The sequence below is a fragment of the Cinclus cinclus genome, chromosome 6, assembly GCF_963662255.1.
Source record: "Cinclus cinclus chromosome 6, bCinCin1.1, whole genome shotgun sequence".
NCBI lineage: Eukaryota > Metazoa > Chordata > Aves > Passeriformes > Cinclidae > Cinclus > Cinclus cinclus.
In genome coordinates, this window is record NC_085051.1 from 26,243,503 (window position 1) to 26,262,721 (window position 19,219).

Genomic DNA, 19,219 nt, shown 5'->3' on the forward strand with positions numbered 1-19,219 from the left:
AATCAATAAAGCAAGTATTTTTTTGATCTCTGACACTAAAGTTTGCTCTCTAATAAAATAAACCCTGGGATCTCAATTAAAAGGAGTGGAAATTATTGGTGAGACTGTTTAAACACTGTATTACAAACGTACCTTTTGTGTGACACACTTACAGCTCCTTCACAGCACCCATGTCATTTAAATCCCCTTTTGCTTATCCAGCACATCTACTCTTTCACATTTTTATCTATGTACCTTTCTTCATCCTCATTTCCATATTGAATACTGCATTTTCTCGATATGCTCCAGGTCTTTTTCTAAACACATCAGCAGGTTTAGATGCACTCTTTTCATCTCCTTCCTCTCTATGCTGTTCCTCAAAGAACAGATGTTAGACTTCAGCAATGCTCAGTTCTGGGCATTTAACCACTTTGCTTTTTCTTGGTTCCTTGCTTTACATTTATTTAGGGCCGTGCATATATTTTGCAACTCTTTTGTTGCAATTTCCATGCTGAGTCCAAAGATTTTGTACCATTTCACATAGGGTCTTGCTGACTGGTTTCCTCATTTTTTAAAATTTCCTTTCCATAGTTTGGTTTTGCATTCCTTTGCCATTACTTTTCTCTCTATGGCTTAATTAATATGTAATTAAGTTACCATTGTAGTTACCTACACCTTCTCTATTTTGCTTCAGTAATTTCTTTTAAATTAGTCTTGCATCACTACATCTTTAGAGGTCTGGCTGTTCCTAATTATTATCTGCAAAAGTATCTGTGCTGTGGAAAACCTAAGTACTGCAGTGTGCAGTGAAGTTCCTTTCCCCCTTGTCTTTGGTGCTATATCCAGTACTTAGTGACTGGAGAACCTTACATAGCTCACATACTTCACAGGGCAGGTGTGATATTGCCTCAGACTGTCCTCTGAATCCCTGGAAATTCACAATTTAGAGCAGGACTGAGGCAGATGCAGAGCCATTGTATTTTTTTGGTCCCTTAAAATTTTTCAGCAAATGCCTCAAACAGTTTTTTGAATGCATAAGATTTTATCAACAGGAAAACTTAATTATATGTGTGCAGAACTACCTCACTTTGTTTAAACCTGATGTTCACTAGTCTTGTTTGATCCTCTCTAGGTTTTGTCATATAAGAGAGATTCACCGACTTTGTACATCTCTCTCTTCTCTGCCTTTCACTCCTGTTATTTTTTCTAGGTGACAGATTCTTTAGCTATTCCTACCTTGTGTGGAAGAGGTTCCACCTCCTTGATCAGGCCTGACATTTTTGTCTGTACTCTTGCTGAACATAGAAAACTGAGATACTGAATAATTATTCCATGCAAGATTTTTGAAACGGGGTAAAGTGCTCATTGTTCTCCATGACCCTTTCGTGTCTGCTGGAAAGCAGCAGGAAGGGCAGGGGAGTGTTTGCACTCACACACCTCGTTCTGCTTGTCTTCAGACTTCCTGCCTAGATGCTTCCTGCTGTTGGTGAAATAATTTTTGCCCTTCAGACAATAAAGCTCTAACTGTATATGGGAACCTGGGAGTCCTTCCAAATTCCCAGGTCTGGCTGTGCCCTCTGGCTACATCCAGAGGGCTTGTGATGAAATCCAGCATTCATCAGCATGACTGCTGTCTTTGCGCTCTGGTTTCCATGGGAGATGAGCTCTGGACATACAGTCCAGGAGCTCTATGGGCTCCTGTTGTGTGAAGGTAAATGTTTGCTGACCTAAGTGGCAAACAGAGGAGTTATATCTCTGTGCACCACCTAGGAGGAGACCCTCAACCTTGAGAGCAGAGGAATTTGTAAGACTTCCATTTTTGGCCCAAAATAACAGGATATCTTGACAAAGATTACTACAACAGAATTGAGGAGTTGGGAAGCCTGTAGGAAACATGGGCTTGGGGATATACGATGTCTAATAAATAAAACAATAACATTGAATTTAAAAAATTAGAAAAAGGATGAAAGTAGACTTTTACAGATTCTGTCAAAACTCCAGACTACTGACTAGAAAGGAGACATATTACTGTCACAACCAAAGTGTCAGAAAGTTGAAAGCTGATGTTCTGTTAACTTCAGTTGCCATACTCTACAGCAAGTATAAAAAAATTTATTTGAACAAGTGATGTTAGGTATATAATTTTAGTTTTGCTTTGTCTTTGTTTCTTGTGTCTTTTCAATGTAATAGTTTCAAACACTATCAATATGAAAGAATGTTTGGTATTATCAATAGTATTTAAATCCAGCTTGCTAAAATAAATTGACATGAGCTGGTTCTTGTAGAGATGGGTTTTAGCTGTAATTCTAAACTCAAGGGATCCCAGGATCCTGGACTAGCTTACATCTAGGTCTAGAGCAGGTGCACTTTCTTCTTCAATAATTTTTCAGCAGCTATGAAATGTCTGCATGTTATCTTTGTCTTGCTAGTAGAGGAAGAAGCACCTAAAATAAGTGGCTGAAACGTGCATTTGGTATGAAAACTGTTTATTTGCTGTAACTCCTACTCAAAATAAATGGTTTATTATATAAGTTTAATATTTATTTACATTCACATAAAGTCCACAAATGGCTTCCTTGATTTTGTTTTAAAGACAATGGATTTTGTTCTCTGCTGCCTTTCTGGGCTGGCAGTCCTCTGTTTCTACGGCACAGGTAGGAACACAAGCAGTCAGTGTAAACTTCCTCACACTTCCTTGTCCATGCAGTTTGGCCCTGGCCTGGAAGGTCACTTCTGCAATTGCAGTGGAGCACAGCCTCACCCAGCCACGCTCCTGAGGCTGTCAGCGAGGGAAGCACATTTGTTCATTGAGGAAGAGCTGTTTTTCTGAGTTTATTCCCTCCACTGACACACAGGCTTAACATTTCTGATGGCAAATGAAGTGCTATTCTTAGCATTTTTTGGCTTTTCTTCACTTCCTAATAAAATTCCTTTTCTTCTTCATCAAGAGGACTCATAGATACTTTATTTCATATTTCTGAGTGCTGGGCAGCCAGCCAAATGCTGGCTTCCCTCTCTGTCAGGCACACACATGCCATAGCCATCGGCTGATTTTTGCAGTGCTTGCTCTTTCTTATGCTGCTTTTTCCGCTCCACAGCTGTGCGCAAGGCCTGGAGAATCAAATCTTTGTTGTTCTGGACGTTGTAGTAACTGAGATTCACCAGTTTGTCAAAATTTTCCTCTGAATAGCTCAGATTGTTTATGTAATATGGGCCGCAGGCATTGTCAACATCAACCTCACCCTCTGCCATCTCTGAGGGACTACGCTTCACACCTAACAGACAAGCAATGACTTGGTTAATTTGCAAAAAGCAATTAGGGTCTGGGTGTTCTCAGGCATGCACAAACAGTGAATCACAACCCTAAACTAGATCAGTTTTTTGCTCAACTCTGCACCGGTGGGACACAGCATATGATCAGGCTGAGCTTCTATCTATCTGCTAGTAGATAGAATAAATAGGTTCTTGGAAGGGAAGAGGTCAATTAATTTTGCTGGATCCTGAAGATTACTGGATTCCAGTATGTGCCCTTGACTGCTAAAGGATGGCTGAAGATCCCACCTGTGGGGCAGAGACCTGAGGACGTGGAGATCCACTGCTGTATGCTATCCTGTAATCCCATGTCACGGTTTCACCCCAGCCAGCAGCTAAACAACACAGCTACTTGATCAGTCCACCCTGGCCACTGGGATGGGGAGAGAATCAGAAGAGCAAAGTGGGAAAACGTGGGTGGAGATAAAGATGGTTTAATGGGACAGAAAAGGAAGGACAACATAATTCTCATTCCAGATCCTAAACAAGTGCTATACCAGCTGCTAGTAGGAAAATTAACTCTTTCCCAGATGAAACCAGGTTCACATACACTTTTATGCTTCCTCATCATTTCCATGGACCCTTTGGTTTTCTGACAGCTGGCATGAGGGAAAGAGAGCATTGGCAACCCAGAAATGGTAGGTAATATTGTCGGAGAGAGTATCCGAAACACAAGAATTTTTCTGTCAGCCTCCAGTGACACCAACACATTGCCAAGAGGGTGTTACTGTGGCAAACGAGCACCCTCCACAGTGACAGAACCTGCACCACCAGAGCCATCACAGGGAGGCAGGCACTGGGAAAAGTCAGCATCTCACTGACATGACCTCACGCATTTGAGGAATCTTCACTACCAACATGGATCTAACAACGTTGATGAAAGGGTTCTGATTGTCCTTGAAGGGTCTCTCAGAGTCCAATAGATATACTTCTCTCAGCTTTGCAGAGTTACAGTGAACTGGTACCACACAACTGAAGCAGTCTCACACAGATAATTCCCTTTTAATTTGGTTGTGGAATAGACTAATAGTGCAGAAGCTAACTAGTTTGAATATGTCAGTTTTACTTGTTTACTCTCTGGACTCTAAATTCACCTTCTGAACAAGCTGGTGGATGAACTCCTATGGAAAAACTGCCTGTTCATGTGATTGTATTAAACTTCACATGCTGTACAATTTAGATCTGGGCTAGGGCATAGTACTGAAGCAGTATAAATTAAGCTGATCTCTGCCTGTCTCTAACAAAGGGCAGACATTGTTTTCCAGCCTCACAGGACCTTCTGCAGCATCCATCCTGCTGCTGTGGAGGTCAGGTCTCAGCTGCAAAGTGTCAGTCTTCCCAAAAAACTGCCTGCACAGAGCCCTTTCATGCCAGCTCAGCTGATGCTTTGCTCAAGGGGACATGGCAAGGACCCCTTCTTTCTCTTCCTGTTTAGTCTTGTCTTGCAGCTACCAGCTGAACTGGTTGGGCAGCACAAGCTTGCCTCAAGTGTGTGCAATATGCAGACATCATGCAGGTCTTCAAATTAATTTTCTTTATACCTAGCAACACCCATTTTTAGACTCCCTGGTAATATATCTGCTGACATTTAACATCTGCACACCATCAGATGTACACCTGACAGTAGGTATACCTGAGAGTAGGCAACTGACTTAGGCTAGGCATCCCTTGTTTCTGGAAATTATTGAGGGGAAGGCGGCAACCAAACTCCCTCACAGAGCAATACAAAAGAGCAGTGCAGTATAGAAGAGCAATATAGAAGCTAAATCTCAGCTCTTGCACTTCTTTCTTAATTTCTCCATTCTTTAATTCTCTCTGCAAAGGGAAACTGCAGAAAGCAACCTTTCGGTTACCTGATCAGTGGTGAGAGCTGGAGTAGAATGGTTTGTGTACATGCATAAATACCCTTTGTCTATTTGAATATTGTTCAAAACCCCAGTACACCTCAAATGTGCAATGAACTCAACCAATAAAGCAAAAGTATCATACTATTTTTTACAGCTTACTTAATATAAAAGGATAAGAACTGATACAATTGAGACAATGGTTTCTGCATTTGATTTGGTTTTAAATGGAATGTACCTTATACTAATCTAGAACTCCTGGCTTTCAGGTGGGGCTTTGAAGTGAACTCACAATCTGAGTTGGAATTATAGTATCTGGAGGAGGAATAACTGAGGCTTTGGTAGCAAGAGAATATTATGACATGTGGGATATGGTACTAGGACTTAGAATTCATCTGTTTAGAAGTGACTGGCAGTGTCTTTAAATTTCAAAGTGAACAGACACTGTTGGAATAGCTCCATGTTGTATTTTCATCACTTCACTATGCTTCATTGTTACATTTTCATCACTTTACTAGCTCATGCTTTTGTTTTCAAGGTTATCTGCCTAAATGAAAGCCTGGAAATAATTTTAAACAATGAAATCCTTAGACTCCTTGGAGCATTCTTTAAAAGGAGAGGATGACAAGTATGAGAGGAAATTACCCCTGCTAATTTTTGCTACTGCAAATAAATGGAATATTCTTTTCCTCAATTAACTACAATCTACTTATGAAAAGACAGAAAAGGTCTGGAGAGTAAAATATGTGCCAAAGGCTAATCCCACATGCTTCTCTACTGTTCAGCAAAAAATCAAATATTTTAAGTTTCTTGATATGGTTCAGATTTAAGCAAAGAGTTCAAGTCTGTTATTGCAGTATGATCTGAAAAACATATATTATCAAGTAAAAAAGAGGAAGAAAGTGGCCACTGGCTCTGATAATGTGATGGGGAACTTAACTTACCAGGTGCTTTGTATTCCCGGAAGGTATCATTTACTAGAGGGAAAAATATCACAATAGGTGTTTCTGGGCTCTCTTTATCACCAACAATGTAGCATTCCTTCAGATGTGGAGTTTCCTGATCATCTGGCACCTTTGTAGGGAAAGGAATTCCCTGTTTGGCGAAGTATTTAGAGGCATCTTTCAGGGGCTTGTGGCCACAATAGGAAAAATAAACAAAAGAAAATGTCAGAACATATGGGAAGAACTTTGAATTTGACCAAAATCTAATTTCACTGGGAATATTTGTTGGGCAAGGGACAGGTTCTGACAGATTATGGTGTATACCAAATTTAGGTGTGGGTTGTTTATGAAGCCCTGCCTTGGAAGGGCAGAGTTAATTGAGATGGATCTGAGTCCACATATCTGTCTTTGAAAATCTACATTGGCTGTGTTTCACATTTAGCTATGAATAAGTTGCCTTTAGACAACTTTTTATTCCTAAGGAATTTACCATTCCTAAATGCAAATGGTTGTTGCATTTATTTGCATATCTGGTCTTCTGTATCAAATCCTTCTATTGTTGCATTTATGTTGTCCTGAAGACACATTTCCCCTTACATAGGAATATGTATGATTGCAATGAGAAGTATTAGACAATGTTTAAAGGCAATTAGCTTCATTCATTTCTACTTCTGACTGCCTTCAAATCATCTAAAACTACTTACATGTAAAAATGGGCAGGTACAGTTTACTAAATTATTGCTTCCTGATAACATTTGTACTGTTCCATAAGGATATATGACCCCCAGTTAACAGTAAACTGTAAATTTAATCAACGCTTCCCCGATATTTGGGAAAAACAAAGGTTCCTATGGGTAGAGGATCAGCCATTCCAGGAGCTCAGTGATGAAATAGAGAAATCAGTGAAGAGGAATGTACAGGACTCACCCCTGTCTGTGAACCTGAGCTGTAGTTGAAATGCAAAATGACATCCACTTTCCTTTCTGGTCTCATAAGGGGTGGGTAACTGGTAGCAAAGGCAAATGCAGTATCAATTAGGATGAGGTAGTCTGTTGCTGTTGTCAGGTGGTTGGGCTGGGAGTCCAGCTCACAGTCTAGGAAAGAAGCATGTTTTCTCAGAGAAGGTGCCCAGTGCAAGGGAAGTGATGAGGAAAATCTGTTGTCAACAAAAAAGGGACTTCAACTTTTCTTGGGTCCTAAACCTACCTATATAGCTGATGGCTGCAGTTCAGTCCTTTCTCAGTTCCTCATCTGACTTCCTCTTTTCACTCTTTACTCTGCAATTTCTTTGGTTTCCTCTGGCTAAAAGGGATTAACTTGGGGCTCAGGAGAATAGACTTAATTCATCCTGTGTGTGACTCTGATCAGGTTGGTGTGGTTTTTTGTTGTTTTCTTTCTTTTTTTTCCCTTTTCTGTTAATATGAAACAAAATAAAATTGCACTCTCTAAAAAAATCTAAAATCTCTCTCAACACAGTAAAAAGACTAAATATGTTTGGTGCCTTGCTCACTATGAGAAGAGGCACACGGCTACAATTTTACATGGAATATCTGTTGCCAGACTGAACAAAAAATTTCCCTGCCTGGGAATGACAGGGAATACTGTTACGAAGGTTATATCTTACTTAAAAGTAAAAATGTGACAGGAAACAAGGCTCTCTGCCACATCCCTTGAGCATCATCCTGGCAAAAGGACAATGTGTGGTAGCACCAGGGCCATGCTGCAGGCACAGCAGCAGCTGGCTGGTACAGACATATGCTGGGTGACTAATTGGGATTGTCACCTATCAGACAGTAATTGATTCTCACCTATCAGTCACGAGGCTTCATGATTTTTTAAAAATAACTTATTTTGAAGCCTCTCCTGCTACCTAGTTTTAGCTTTCAGTAACAAACAGCTTCAAACACTGTCAGAATTAAACAAAATAACGGTTATCTTGATAAGTTTTTAAGGATTGTTTATTTTTCACAAAGCTGGTTTAAAATATAACTCAAAGCAGGGAGTTATTACCATACCTTTCCACTTGGAAAACTCGCTCTCTAGGTAGTTGTTGTTTATCTGGAGGCCTTTCATGAAGTTATGGATTTCTGAGGCTGCCGGACGTAACATTGCAACATCTCGGAAAATCTCTGAAAAGCTGTCAGGAGGACAAACCACTCGAGTATCCAGTTCATTTGGTCTTGTAGGGAATAGGGCTTCATCATCTGCAGAAGACAGAATAACAGTTTATATATGGGGTTTCACTGTTGAAGTCCATCTGTGCAGTCATCTTTTGGTTTAATATGTTTGGAAAACTTGGACTTCTTTCTCTTTTTACTTCCAGGGTTTTCACAAATCTCATGTTTTTTAGCTAAGCTTTGAAAAATTCCTTTCTTCTTCTCAATTCACAGTGATAAAGGCTTTGTTTGTACTGCAAGAGTCCACTTCACCTACTAGAAATTTCTTTGCTTTGCTATGGTTTTATCCATTAAATATCTTGCACTTAACTTTGTCTTCCTTTGCTACTCCATGCTACATTTTATCTTTCAGACACATAAAAAGCCACACAATAAAAATCTCTTGGCCACATGAAATCTGACCCTGCAGATCTTTCTAAATTTTGTATCATGTTTTTCAAATCTCATCCTTATGACTAGTTTGGAATGAGTTCCAATAGTACTGAAGATTGTGTCAATGTTTTGTAGACTTCAGAGATGCAAGGATGTTGTTTGCTTTCATTTCTCTGATGCTTCAACTTCTGAGAGAGGAGCTGGAAGTTTGTGGAATGCTATGTGAGCATCTTTCATCTACAGAGTTGTTTTTTCTCTAGTTTTACCCTCGTGCTCAGAAAACATCTCATAGAGGGCCATTGTCTCTTATTTTTCTGTGATGGATCCTGTGGGTTCTTTTCACATGCAACTGAAATGATTGCTGTATGTAATACATGGCATGAATTTCCTTCTGGTTTACATGTGGATAATGGAAATTCCTGAAGAGAATGTTCTAAAAAGGCTTTGAGAAATTCAGTAAGAGAGTAGCAGCAGAAAGGAAAAAAAAAATCACATAAGAATAACCCACCTATGTCAGTAATTTTGTCTCGTGTCCATTTGTGCCAGAAGTCTTCTGAATTAACAGATATATACCAAGCATCCATGAGATTCAAGGAAAACACACTGCTCCAAATCCCTGTGACGTAGAATGTGTTTGACAGAAAATAAATGGGGTGCAAAGGAAATTGATGTAAACGTTTCAAATGACTGTGTCACTGGACTCTTCAGGGAACAGGGGCAGAAATGTCCCTGAATCATTCTAGAGAAGAAAGTGCCAAGGTGTAGAAAGGGAGTGGTGACCTGACAGCATTTCTGATCATAGAAGGACTTGGGTCTTTATCTGAAATTGCAGCCAGGGACAGAGAGATTCTAAGTTGCTTCCTTATGCCTCACCATTAGCTGTAGTGAAATCTCCACACAAGTAAAAAGTTTCAACTTCTCAAAAAAACCCCTGAAACTTCCTTTTTCCTTTATGTAGTTGGTGGAAACAGAAAGAACAATGAGGCAAGAGATAGCTTTTGCAAAGGGAAGGAAGAGTTCTTTACTGCTTTCACTTTTTTTTTATGCAAGAGGGGAAAAAAGATAAATATCACTACCTATTTGCACTCTGAAATGGAAATTCTATCTTAAGAATTAATCAGGACTAGATGTGGCAGGAACTTTGTAGATAAAAATGTGTTTTTTAGAGAGCCAGGCTGAAGAAGAAACTAATGATTTAACTTAACACCAATGATACACAACTTTTGTTGCAGACAAATATATCTATCTATCTATCTATCTATCTATCTATATATATATATATACACTGTGAAGGTCTCATGTCAGTAAGCATAACCACAGACAAAATCAATAAATAAGATTAATAAATTCACAGAGAAAATGAAAAATCCTGCAGATTGTGACCTGTTATCAGTTCCAGTATTTTACCATATACTGCTCCTGGCAAAGAAAAACACACTAACTGTTTAATTTCAGAAGAGGGATTTGTGCAGGAGCAGACTATATTATATTACTTTTTCCCAGAACAACAAATCACCTTCCAAAAAGCAGATTCTGGATTCTGGGACTTTCTTCATCAGGCGGCCCATGAAGAACTCGCTGCCAAAATCTTCTGCACGAATGAAGGCACCATATTTTGGGAATCCTACCTCATAAGGGGTGAACTCCACCCATTCTAAAAGAAAAGGCATAAGACAGACTGATTACAGCATCAGAGGCATAATTATTTGAATAAAATGTGATATTGGCCAGGTTAAGGCAGACTGGTTTCTAATTAACACACTTGGCAAGCAAGCATTTATTCACTGTACATTTCACAGTGGTGAACATGCAGAACAAATTGTCCTCTTACATCTGGCTCTATAAACTTTTTGACAGTTTCTAATAGAAGTGCATAATGTCTTCTACTGTCCTGCTTATGATCCTGAATACTGAACTAAACTAAGGTCTTCAAAATATTAACCATTAAATTTATCCTCTGAGGTGGATTAGCCTTTCAGAATATTTGTGCATTAAATTGATATCCTTATCTAATTCCAAATTGACCCCAATTGGGATTAAATGTTAGATGCAATTCTGGAGTAGTTACCTCTAAAATCCTGGTCGCTGATTTTATCCTTCACATTGAGAGAGAGGTAGATGGGCAAGGGGTTTTGACCCTGATTTAGTGCCTGCTGCTGATCTGTGAGCTTATGGCAGTCCTCCTGTTTTGAAGAATGACAGTGGCTGAGGACGATTGGATGACACAAAGAGCCTCCCACTTCATCTAAGCCTGGGTTCTGACAATGCAGTGCACACATGACTCCAACTAGGATGCTCCCCAGCTTCTTAGTTCAGAAAGGTGCTGTCATCCTTATCCCTGTCCCTCCCCTGCCCCAATGCTTCAGCACACAAATAATCCTAAATTCACATTTAAATTGAAAGAATATGGTAAGGAGAAAATGTCTTTCCTCACTGCTGTATTCACTAGATATTCAAATCTGAAGAGGAAAAGTGCTGTTATAGTACCTTGTCATGTAACATGGTTTCAATGATGAGACCCCATAGATCCGTGAAACACAACTGATGTCCTTCCTGTTTCCTCTGGCACAACTCTTCCAAATAGTATTTCAGACGATTAGGGGCAAAACAAGTAACAAACTTATTTTTAAGTACATGCCTTCGGGCATCATTGAGGGTCTCCTTGAGATCCTTTTGGGACCAGTCAGGATCTTCATACAAGTTTGACATGGTCCTAAAAACAAAGAAACAAAAAAACAACCCACAAGGAAACTGTGAACTCTGAAGCAGAGCTTTGGGAAGTTATGGATGTTTGTGTATTATGTCTTCATATATATGAAAGAAAGGACCATGTGTTTGGTACTATCTACATATTTAATTAATTGCAAATGTGGGAAAATACCCACTGAAAGAAACAACAAACAAAAAAAAAAGTCAGAGCAGAAAGCCTTTTCCTGATAGTTAAGACAATATAACTCAAGATCACTCCTTGATGTCAGTTATGGGAAATTCCTGTGTTCTTATCTTGGTCTTACCATGTTGTTCCAGATAAACCAGTGATATATGAGACACAGTCCAAGACATTCATTTCCTGCACACTGAGGAGGTGAGCATACATGGCTGTCAGAGCTCTGGTTCCACCTCCTGTTGTCATGATTGCCACTACAGGTACCTGTTAAATCCCAAAATACATGCATTTAGTGACATGGTCTGAGAAGGGACAGAGACAATTCTCCTTCTGTGATTAGAAGGAGAAATTTACAGCACTGATAAAGTAGTAAAAATATGCCACCAGTCCAACGTGAAGAAAAACCTGAATTAATAATGGGGAATGTAAGGAGTAAGAAATACTTCATACTTTCCTCTGTCAAGCAGCTCTGCATTAGAACAAGAAATCCATTATCACATTTTCAGTGCTCTGTTTGAAAACCATTAACACAGAGCAGCAAAAAATTAGAGGAAATGTTACCTTTTTTCATCTGAATCAGATTATTATCAGATACAATAGACCAGAAAATATCAGTGCTGTCTCACAGTTTCAATGTGAGCAGTAATAACTTCTATTTTCCTGAGGTTTGCTGAAACTACTGTACAGTTATTCCACAGGCCACACTAGAAACGTCATGACTGATGGATTTAAGAGCACAGGCCAGATCAGAACCCCTGAAATCAGAGGCTGGTGACACCATTCCCTTTTAAAATTGCTGGAGGGAAAGAGAAACCATGCTCACTCCACCTACCACATATGTACAGTACTAGGTATGCCAGTGATCTGCAATTACTTACTTCATACAGAGATACAGGGACTGGCAGTTTTAGAAAAAGTGTTCATTCGTAAACTTGAATTGGCTTCTTTAACAGTAAAGACAGCTAGTGTGCATTGGAGTGAATGAATATCATTTACAAATCAGAAGAATATAGAGAGATTGTATGTTGTGCAGGGAAGTATGGGCTCTACATCAGATGGGAAGGGAATGAACCATGGCTTAGTGCTGCCATTTAAAGGCAGAGTCTTATGTCTGTTTCCATCTGTTCAGGAAAAGGTGAACTCAGTTTAGGTCAAAACAAGAAAACTTTATTGTGTCTACATTTGAGTTTAGGCTTCACACTCCAGTCATGGGTGCATAATTTAAAAAAAAGAAACCTGAATCCCCTGCCTTAAAACCTCTGTTATCAATTCTGTTTGCTGAGCAAGAACATGCTGAGCAGATAAAGTCGGACTGGCAGCATGCTGTGCTCACACTACAGGAACCTAAATTGCAGCACAAAGGATAAACAAAATAAAATCCAGTTTTAACCGTGAGGGAATGAAGTGTTGAATCCACTGTTCAGATCTGGCCAAAAAGAAATTTTGTCCTTGGTTCTGAGAGCACCTAGCCCTTCTCTATGTTATGGGGCAGACTGTTACTGAACACAGGGCTAGATTCTCTAGCTTCAGGGCCACAGGCTTTTTATTCATGTTTACAATGAGTACTTCACATTTCTTTCCTAGAATATAGAAGTCAGCCACTGAAAATATAACTCAGCTGTAAGTTGTACATGAAACTACAAGGTTTCCAAAAAAACGTGACCATCAATGCTATGTTTTCACAGTCATCTGTGCAGAAAGCAGAGAATAATTATGTCTCAGATACCTCATCATCCTGCAAGTCCTCTTCCAGATGGAGAATGTTCTTCAAAGCAGCTGCAACCACCTTCTTCCTCTTGCGAATGAAATCCTGCTCCTGGGCACACAGATCAAACCCCAGGCGTACATCTAGGTCTTCCTGGCTGGAACAAGGATCAGGTATCACACATCGCATTTGTAGTCTAAGCCAGCATTGTAATTGCTCTAGCTCATAAATAGACATGCCTTCACTATCAGGTCTAGATAAAGAATAGAAGGAAGATATTAAAGTTCTTGTTTGTTCTTGGAGAAAAACAGTCCATCTGCCTTTGAACTGGCAGGATTTTCTTTTTTCTCCATGCCAAAGATGCCTGGAACTAAATATATCTACAAATAACAGCTGCTCCTTTTCAGACATAAATCCAGAAGCCTGAAGAGGGCAGTGTTTCAATAGTGACTTTTAAAAGTTGGGCAAACTTCCACTGATACCTGTGAAACTTTCTACTGAAGCTGTAGATTTACATGATCAGATGTTCTTTTCATGTTTATAAGCACTACATTAGTGGTTTGAAAGCAGCAATGAAAATCTTGCAGAGGCGTTTTAAGGAAGAATGTTTTAAATGACAGCTGTAAACTGTATGTATATTTCATAGCATGCTTACCGAAAATAAACAGCATGGTGGAAAAAGCACCTGCTTTTGTGGAAGTTCTCTTCGGTTACAATATGGTATATAATGTAACATATCCATCTTATAAATTTTACTAAGGCCTGAACAATATTCCAAAACACATAGTGTGTTTCCTTGGTTTAGAAATAAGCAATCACTTCATTGAGTTTATTTGCATTTATCTCTTTGAGTAGACATTAAAATAATAAATGCAGGTACATTTATCACTTCAATCTTTTTTTCACATATTGGAGTACCCAGGCACTCTGATTTTGATCTTGTGGTGGAAAAAAACAGTTAAAGAGACCTTTTTGCAAAGAGAAAGGGTTTTTTCAATTAGTTTTGAAATGTTGTTTTTATTGAGAATTTGCATTTGTTGATAAATATTATCAGCATGTCTACAGTAGCCCTTACCATGTAATATTGATTGCAGCATAGTATGAATAGAAAATTGGTGTTTCTTAACTTTCTGTCCCACTACAACAATTCCGTTGCTGAAAATTTTTGCATTATGTACTGAATGCATTTTATTTTATAGTCTGAAATGAGGATGGACCTGCATTCAGGACAAAGGCAGTAACAAAGGGATTGGAACTTGATTTACAACTATTTAAATAGAAATAACCAAGGGGAAAACCACAGGTGTCTTACCATTTTTTCACCTTAAGGAGCAAATCAAATTTTCTGTGCTGAAAATTGAAAAGTAAAATTATGAACATTGATACTTTGTTTAGAATAGTCCCTTTCCCCCACTCAGACTGAGATATAGATCTTTTGAGTCATCATTACGCCTACGAAACTCTGAATCTCAGAAAATTAAGATATCTTCTCATTTTTTCAATAGTAACCAGAGATGTGCACTGGTTTAATAGATGAAGACTTTAGTACACTGTCATCTGTAGTCCACATGTTATCTGTCTCATAAAATTGACTGTAGTTTGCCTGGTACTGGTCAGCTACACAAATAAATACCAGAAGAACTGCAGTGCTACAGCTTACCTCCCTGGAAGGATCCACCACTGAAGATGGTGTTGAAACCCGAGCCTCTCACATGACAATGTCAGATACAGGGGGAAACCAGAGAGGCTGAGGACCCCACACATGTGGCTTGGGTTTGGTTCCCAGGACAGTGTGCCAGGCTGCAGCCTCACCACTCTGTCCCAGTGGCACCCAGTCACCTCCAGCCTAGTTAAGCACATGGGCAGTACCAGGAGCATGAGCAACAGCTCAGGTATTTTTCTTCTTCCCCCTTTACCCTTGGATTTCCCATTTTATTTTGCTCCAAATAATTTACTTCACTATTCATTGCCCTAGATTGGAGGGAGGTTAGAAAACTACTGTCTCTTTATAAAAAAAAAAAGTAGCCCTTGGTTTCTGTTTCATGCAAATCAGAAAGAATTTGAAAAAGCTTGCAACAGATTCCCCATGGCCAGCAGACACTCACCTCACCAACTACTTCCCGCTCGGAGGGGAGTGACTTCAGAGGGATTGTCAAGGGGACACTTCTCCTTGGTCCACATGACATGCAAGCACACTGAAAAGGAGCATGGAGTGCTTTTTGGTTAAAACAGAAATGTTCTCCTCTTTCTCCCTACTCACACATAAATGTCAGGTCATAGAAATGTCTGTGTTGTCTACCACGTTCTGGGGTAACGTACAAAGGTGGGAAGCTTCCTCTTCTTTCTGAGTGCAACATCCAGGCAGGGTTGCTTGTATCTGGCATAGTGGAAGAAAGTGGGATCTGGGGGAGGGGAGCAGGAGTCACAGCCCACTGAAACTGTCTGGGTTTCTTCAAAGGATCCTCTCACTGTAAATGTTAGCTCATTCTCTAAAAGAGATAAAATGCATATACAAAGTTACTTAAAATTTTTAAAAAGAGAGAGGGGAGAAAAAGAAGCAAAAAGTAGCTTTGAACAAATTCCTTCTCTTCTCCTTCGTATTTTGAAAGCTGTCTTCTAAAAGTGATCCAAGCCCCAAACATTTCAGGTGACTATCATTATAATGTGCTGAGCCAGAAATCAGATGGGAATGTGACATGGATGGCACTGCAATTTAGATTGCTACTTTTCTGTTGCAGTTTCACCATGACACAGGGACTACAGCCAGGTATTTTGCATAGTAAATCATCCTCATTCCAGGCCAAATAATGAACTGAAGAAGTTTTCAGTTCCCTAAAATGAGATCTGACTCTTATGAGCAGCAGATGACCCTATTTATACAAATAGCTTAGCTAATCCTGCCAGTGTGTGTTATGCATGCTCTGAGATTGCCTACCAGATCCAGCCCCTCAGGGGATGTGGGCAGAGGAACTTCTAGATTCTGGATCTTGACCAGGGTCAGGCAGGAGCCAGCTGCTGAGTGGCTAACCCCTGCAAAAAATGAGGTATTTCTGTGCATATGCGTAAGTCAAAGTGACAGAGATCCTGAGCAAAGTTAATGCCATGGACTATAACACCTCAGGAATTAAGCTTCTTCAGGGTTTAGCAGTACTGCAGCAGAGGTTTGCAGGATCTCAGCTTGGGTTTTAGATACCTTCTGTATAAGCATCTGATTCTAGTTGTTTCTAGTCTTGCACAAGACTCTTCAAGAAGTCAGAACCCTGAACCTATACCTGCTGCAGGACTGGTGGCATTCCCTAGTGCAAATTTTGTACCAATCACCTCAAATGTGATCAATTAAAGCCTTAGTATCTTGCTGATGCAATGTCCAGGCCTTGTTGGAGACAGTAAAATCACCAATATTTATTTTAAGAAGTAATAATCTTACCTGACAAACGCTTCTTTTGCCTCCTGCTGTCCAAGTGAACTTCTAAACAGGCTTCTTCACGACACTACGGTAGGTGTGATGAGGACAGAGAATTAGATAACTCATCCAGCCATCTCACCACCAGTGCTGGCAGATGTTGAAAGGATCATTGTAGGAAAGGTCATTGTTTGAACGTGGGGGGTCAGCTGTGCTGGACACTTTTGCCAGACACAGCGAATGTGAGAATTAATTTATTGTCACATGGGAGGATGGTGCTATGCTAAACACATAGTCATTTTCAATGGATACAGACAAAACAAGGGAAAGTTATCATAGTCAGAAGGCTCCTCTAAGATCATGCTCGTCTCCTTGAAGATTAAGTTCCTAAGAGAAAATAGCACTAAAGAATAAAGATTTGCAATGTTTCCCTCACTGACATTATAGTTCAGCTATGGTAAGGAATGATGTGGGAAAGAACACAAAAGAACAAAATATTATTTTACCACTATTGCCCCATTTGTGATGATGGTTTCAGGAGGACTCTGGCTGGAAAACAAGAACAAATAATATATATATTTTTAAACAATATGTTTTGGATACTGTCCTGAACAGGACAGTTATTATCTCTAAATTATTCTCTCTAAATTTTTTATTACTATAATTTTCTTTACTCCTTCTTATAATTTCTGTAAGTATTCTCCTTGACACTAGGTGTCACATAATGACCCAGCAGAAATTATTAAATTGCTGTGAGGCACCTGGAAAGTCCTTGCAATAGCCTTAGCAGCACAGAGATGACAAAAGTTGGGTAGCAACCTTCTCCTCAGCCATGACTTTCCCAGAGAATACTGTCCAGTAAAACTGCAGACTTACTGCAGTGGGATTTGCCAGCCAACTCTGAACTATGTAAGACAAAAATCTTAAGAGAAAGTCACAGAATGATAAATTCTCCGCATCATGGCATTTTTCCTCTCATTTTTAATTGCACATGTTAAGTTTGGAAAAGCTTGTCTCTGGCTATTAAGATGATACTGGATCTACAAAAGCTTTCCCTGCAGTAATGCATAACTCCAATCTGCCAATAATAATGGGGTTTTACTCACATGGTCTCCAATATAAACTCAACTTCCAACTCCTCCTTCCCCTGAAAATAAGAAAAAAATCATAAAATAAAAAAAAATAAAAAAGGAGCTGTCTCAAGCAGCATGTGCAGAGGTTCTCAAAGTTTTTGCAAGCACTGTGTCCTTTATATTTAAAAATATTCTCTTTTGTACTTGCTATTACCAGCATTAAATGACACAGACAGCTTTTTCTTCCTGAAGGGAAAGCTTTCAATTGTACTTGCAGAATGAAGGGTGTTTGGTGTTTATAAATGTCTCAACCAACCTATTTCACACTTTCTTCTCTGACAGCTTCCGTGTACTGAACATGATATATTAAGGCTTAGTGTTCGGAAAATACTGTGGAAACTGGCCATTTCCCTGTGCTTGCTTTGTTTTGGTTTTTATAGTCTTTGTAAGGATTAAATAAACTGTAATTTTCTATCAGATTATTGAAAGTGCAAACATCCCTAAAATTGCATCTGCTCTGAGGGCTTGGGAATTTGTCCATGACCTGTGCCAAAGGAAACCAACAGGAATTTGAGAAGACCATCTGTTTTGTCACTGATGTGCAGTTTCCAGGATTTTAATAAATTTTGATACATTTTTACCACCAAGCTGGTCCTGAAGGTAAAACCAGAAGAGCCAGTACACCTCTTTCAACAGAGAGGAGAGAATGGACACCAAGCTGTACTAAACATCTGACAGAGCTCTTACCTCTGAGTTCAGTGGGAAAACTGTAAAAATTCTTTCCCCCAGGGGGATTTTAGCTACATCAAAAAGCACAATTGCACGTTCATCATCATGAATGACATCATCATCAGAAACAGTAATTTCCAGAACATTCTGGGAAAAGAAATTAAAAATATCCAATTCACTAGCATGTATGACATACAAGAAGTATGACACTCTGCAGCTCTTCCAGGCCTAGTGTCTGCTTTACATAGAGGAAATAGAAAAGTATTGATGAAAAAGTATAAGAAAGAAGAGTAAGAAAGTGAATACAAAGAACCAGATCTCAGTCTTATCAACTAAAGCTGAACTGGGATCTCTTTTGGGTCAGCAGTTATGTTTCAAGTAGATCTCATAAAAAATGCAACCTTCTGGGGAGGAATACGGATTGCCATAAGTCCTATATTGCTTCATATGAGCAGGGGCAATAGAGATTCCTTCATATCAATGATCACCTTTCTAGGACCTTGGACATTCTGCTTTCAGAATGTTACCTGTTCAGAGGTATTTGAGTGTAGTTCAATTGTCAGCAGCAAACTGAGTAAAGATCTTAATCATACTAGAATTTGGCATTATCTCTTGCCATTACTTCATGTCCTTTCAGAAGAAGATGGATTTTTCTGTAACAGTGTAATTTTATATTTTCATTTCAGTTTTTCTGTGTTGTCACTGTCATGGGTCCCATCAATCTTCCCCAAGGAGGTTATCCATACATAAATAACAACTGTCTGTTAGGAGTAAATTGGATTCCAGCAAAGCCA

At 39.3% G+C, this 19,219-nt stretch overlaps 1 pseudogene; it reads right to left on the reverse strand.

The window, feature by feature from the left end:
- Positions 1 to 2,943: 2,943 nt before the first annotated feature.
- Positions 2,944 to 19,219, reverse strand: part of LOC134045543 (cytosolic phospholipase A2 epsilon-like) — a 36,478-nt pseudogene continuing 20,202 nt past the window's right edge.